The sequence below is a fragment of the Carlito syrichta genome, unplaced genomic scaffold (assembly GCF_000164805.1).
Source record: "Carlito syrichta isolate Samal-C Ts95f unplaced genomic scaffold, Tarsius_syrichta-2.0.1 Scaffold304667, whole genome shotgun sequence".
Taxonomy (NCBI): Eukaryota; Metazoa; Chordata; class Mammalia; order Primates; family Tarsiidae; genus Carlito; species Carlito syrichta.
In genome coordinates, this window is record NW_007248763.1 from 337,277 (window position 1) to 342,615 (window position 5,339).

Sequence of the window (5,339 nt, forward strand, 5' to 3'; positions counted from 1 at the left end):
CGATCCTGGTCTCTCCGCCAGCACCCACCCGAGCCATCGCGAGTCTCGTCCTGCAGCGCTTGGCCGAACCGGCTCTTGGCCCGAGTGACCCTCCCGTCCGGCCGGCCCGGGGACACCCCTTCCAAGCGCTCGTCCTGCTGCCTCCGCCACCCACGTCTGCGCGGCCGGTCTCCTCACCACCTCCCGTCGCACCCCGTCGTCCCCCTGGGCCACCTCCCGCGTGTCCTCCCATGGCTGCCGGGATACAAGCCAGACGTCTCAGCACGCGTGGCGACACCCGCAAGGCCTGGATCTCGCCTGGCTTCACCACCGAGCCCCCGAGCCCCCGACACCTGCCTCCTCCTCCAGCGGACCCAGCTCCTGCCCGCACGGGGCCCTCGCGCCCCGCGATGAGCTCCCCCCGCGGAGGCTTCCGCTCCCGTGCGCCTTCCCGAAGGGCCTCTTGATCACCCGCTCCGGTCACTCTCTTCCCCATCCCCCGGCTCAGCGTCTTCCTAACACTCTTGCGCTTTTAAGCCATCTTATTTGTGTGCCTGCGGCGGAAATTCGCCTCCCATGGAATGTGAGTGTCGGCAGAGACTGTGTCCTGTCCACCCCTGTCTTCAGCACCCGGAATAGTGCCAGGCACATGGTAAGCCCACAGTAAAATGTATCTTCATCAATAGATGCCTCGAACCCGTGGACTCAGTCAACCCTCTCACCTCAGCCTCCCAGAGTGCTGGGATTATAGGCGTGAGCCACCGTGCTGGCCAATAAATAGATGACCAAACCTCAGAGGAGTGGTTCAGGGTCCTAGAGTAAGAAAGTAAAATATCAAGGCTTAATCTCCAATCATGCGGTCGAATCTTGAATTTCAGGCAATAGCGAGCAATTGGGGACGTACTGAGGGCCAGGAGATCTTATGCCAGCAGCTGGGGAGTCAGCTATGTGCAGAGACAGCCCTGAGCTTGGGCGTGTATCAGGAGAGCAAAGGTTTTTCTTCATCCTCATTAAAATAAGAAGAGATTACCATGTGGCGTTCAGCACAAAGCCTGAATCGCCAACAAAGACCTAAAGGCCTCTTTAGACTGGGCACAGTGGCTCACGCTTGTAATCCTAGCACTTTGGGAGACCAAGATGGGAGGATTGCTGGAGTCCAGGAGTTCAGGGCCAGTTTAGGTAACATAGTGAGACCTCGCCTCAACTAAAAAATCAGAAATAATTGGCCAGGCATGATGACGCACACCTGTCGTCCCAGCTGCTCAGGAGACTGAAGAAGAAGCATGGCTTGAGCCCAGGAGGTGGAGGCTGTGGTGAGCTGTGAGCATGCCACTGCACTCCAGCCTGGGCCACAGAGTGAGACCCTGACTCAAAATATAAAAAATGGGCCAGACTTAGTGGCTCAGCCTGTCATCCCAGCACTTTGGGAGGCCCAGGCGAATGGATGGCCTGAACCCGCAGGTTCGAGACCCACCCGGGCAACTTGGCGAGACCTTGTCTCTACAATAAATCAAAAATTAGCTGGGCATGGTAGCATACCTGTCATTCCAGCTACTTGGAAGGCTGAGGAGGGAGGATCGCCAGAGCCTAGCAGGTCGATGCTGGGGTGGCCGTGAGCGTGTCACTGTGCTCCAGCCTGGGCGACGGAGTGAGACTCCGACTGAAAAATAAATAAGTAATCAAACAAACAAATCAATAAAGGCTCCATGACTCGGGCGGGTGGTCTTTCTCTGTGACCCTTCCTGCTCGGCAGGTGTCAGCTGCCTCACCCCATGCTAAGGCGCCGCGTGCACGCTCAGATGACTTCACTCCTCAGCCAGCCTGTCCCCAGAAGCTACCACAGCTCCTTCCTTTACTGTTCTGTGTGCCATTAAGGAAAGCTTGCGCACTGGTGAAGCCTAAAAATCTCTGTCTACTCTCTGCAAATGGCCACCAAATAAAGAAAGACGAGCTCAGTCCGACGCGTGAGACAAACCAATCCCAGAGGTTCTGTGCCCCACACGCCGATCAAGAGGACGGCGCTCCGGCGTAGAGACGGGAGACGGGCTCTGTGTTCTGGTGGAGGAAGGTAAGAGAACACGTGTGCGTTAGTACTGGTAAGGGCTATGAGCCAACAAATGGGAAGGCCGTGGTCAGGGACGGAGCTAGGGCGGGACCGGCCGATGAGACGAGACGGGCCAGAGGGAGACGACGCACAGGAAGAGCTTCTAGGCAGAGCGAACGACATGAGATTTTCGGCAGAGACATCACGAGGCAGCAGCAGCATGGCGGGCTGAGCCCTGGCAGCCCCTGGGAGGAGAATGACTTGCAAGCACAGGCATTCCCGCCTCTAGAAGGAAGTGTGCACGGGTTAGGAGCACAGGGCTGCAGGAAGATAGAGCTGCCTCCCTGCGTGTTGACGAGGGTCTTTGGGCGAGTCGCCCGACATGTCTGGCCCTGTTCGCCTCACTTGGAGAGTGCTGACAGTAAGGTCTTCTTGACAGGGCTGCTTCGAGGATTAGGGAGAAAGTGTATGTTAAGCGGAGCACAGTGTCTGGCTGCAGCCAGGGTTCAACAAACGGCACTACAGTTACTCACTGTTCTAGGAGATCGGCATTCGGCCTCCTTGCAAACAATGGACTCCAGGTGCAAACACCCATCATTTGGAGTGACATGAAACCTCACAGGATACCAAAGGCTGCGAGCCTCTGACCATTCAAGAGGGCAACAAAGAAAAGTTGGAATGGCTGTCAGTGCTCCAGGGCCCACTTCTGCTCTGTCTACCTACTTTGTCCGCCTTCGCGGTCTGTTTTCACCTTAGGAAGCTCAAATGCAGCACCGACTTACTCCCTGGCTCTGAGCCCGTAGCTGCCCCAGCCTCAGCCTGAGGTGTCATCAGCAAAGCTGGTGTGGCGTTGGCATCGCACAGAATTCCCCACCTGAGCATGCAAGGGAGCCCGAACAGAGCAAGAGCGAAGGATGATGCCAGCGCTCAAGGACGAAGCCTGAGTTTCCTCACCCTCTGCCCCTGGGCAAGTCAGGCAAGCATCTCGACCAAATTTGGAAGGCTCTCTCACAAATCATGACCTTGCCCTTGACCTTGGGCACTTCATTTTTTTTGCGTCAGAGTCTCACTCCGTCACCCAGGCTGGAGTGCGGCAGCACACCTATGGCCGCCGCAGCCTCGACCTGCTGGGCTCCGGTGATCCTTCTGCCTCAGCCTTCCAAGTAGCTAGAGCCACAGGTGTGCGCCACACGCCTGGCTGATTTTTTATTTATTGCAGAGACAAGATCTCACCATGTTGCCCAGACTGGCCTCGAACCTGCAGGTGCAGGTAATCCACTCGCCTCAGCCTCCCAAAGTGCTGAGATGGCAGGCGTGAGCCACTGTGCCCAATGGACACTTCATTGTGATTTCAAGGCTGTATCTGCATGAGGCCAGCAAGGCCAACTTATACTCCAGATACTGTTTTTGGTATTCATACACTCAGCAGCAATTATGAAAACAAATATCTGCATACATAAATATTTTTATTCACGGAAGAGCCGGCTTTGGTGTAGTCCCTTTCAGGCTTTCTGCTGAAACACACAGGGCCCTCAAATGAGTGGAAAAGTTTACTTCCTGAAGAGCCGGCCAGCCAAGGAGCACTTACCCAAATGTCACTAACTCTGTCTCCTGTTTGCTCTGTTCCGTTGGCAGGGTCCTAGTTGCAGCTCTCTTGACCCCTCACCGGAACAGTCATCGCTGTTGGTCTCCCTCAGATCCATTCCCCACTCGGCAACTCCCCTCAGCTCCAACCCTGTCCCTGTCCCGCTCGGCACGCTTCCCTGACTCCCTGCGGGTGCCAGCCTAGCGCCAGCTCCAGGGGCCACTCGCAGTCCCCTTGAGGCATAAGCCACGACACCACATGCCCACTCCCTTCACCTGCTTCCTCCACGGCACCTCGCTTTCTGACAGGCGACCCACTCTGTGCGTTTCTCGTCTTTCTCCCCACCTTGAGCGCAAGTCTCCTTAGGGCAGGAATCCGATCCGTCCTGTTCCCTTCCTCATCCCAAGCACCTGGAAGAGGACTCGGACATAGCGATATCTCGACAAACATCAGCTGAGCAAGTGGATGAATTAGTTCACAAACGAACAGATGCACGATGTTCAAAAGCCCCCAGCGTGGCCCGCAAAGGCTGGCGGGAGAGGATCCCACCTTGCTCTCCAGCCTGTCTCTCAGTCTCCACACTCCACGCTTGGACCTCAGTCCAACTGGCTTTCTCTCAGCTCCTTGGAAATCCCTAGCTCCTTCTCGGCACTTGCTTTTTCTGCTGCTGGGAGATGCTCTCCCTTCCACCCCTGCGGCCGAGGAAGCTCCGACCCACCCTTCCGCGCTCAGGAGACCAACAGGCAGCGACTGTTAAGGTGAGAGGTCAACAGCAAACAGGAAACATCGCTTAATCGGGGAAGCCACCCCTGACCCCCAGTGAGGTACAGGTATGATCCATCAATGCAGGCGTCTCAGCTCTCGCTTCCCTTCTAGAGTCTGGCTGATGTCAGCACCCTCCCTCCCAACCCTGTGGAAACGCAGTCCATGAGGCACAATCTGGCCCAGTGTCTGACCTGCAGGAGACACACCCAGCAAGCGCTGTTGAATGAAGAAGGAAGACGTATGAGACTTGCTCCGGCTACAGAGGAATAAGCTAGAGCCAGGAGGAGGATGCCTCAGGAGACCAATGCCAGCTCCACACACAGAAGGACTTGCTGAGAGTCAGAACTGACCCAAGACAGGGTGTCCGGTCTCCGTGGTGGCGGAACATGGTGAAAATGGCAGGACGTGGCAGGAAGGAGGTGGATCAGATGTATCAGATGAGACATTGGACCAGATCACAGTTTCCACACTGAGTCTGAGGATTAGGGGGCAGTCTTGGAGTCAGCCTCAAGGTTTTCTGGCATTCCAGATTCGCCATTTTGTCTATGGAGACTAAATTTCTGTGGAAGATAAATCATGAGCTTCAAAACTGAACACTTTTCTGATTATCCATATTCTCCACTAGTCTATAACACTCTCAAGAATGTTAGATAGCTATTCCTGTCTGAAGCTATTCTGACTAGATTAAGGAAAAAGGGAAAATGATTAAAAAGTTTCTGACTCTGAGGTGAAATTTTAACAGGATTGGCACTCCTGGTACCACCATAAATGTCTTTGAAAGACAAAATCTAACACACAATCAGCAGAAAGCTTTCTTAAAAACAATAAATAGTGCTTTAAAAAAAACATTTGGCCCCTTACAAATATACAGAGAGGTGAAGGAGAAACTTTGGACCAATAACACTCATAGTCACTTATTCAAATCTAGGCACAAGGAAACAATCTTTAGAGAAGAAGTAAAAATTC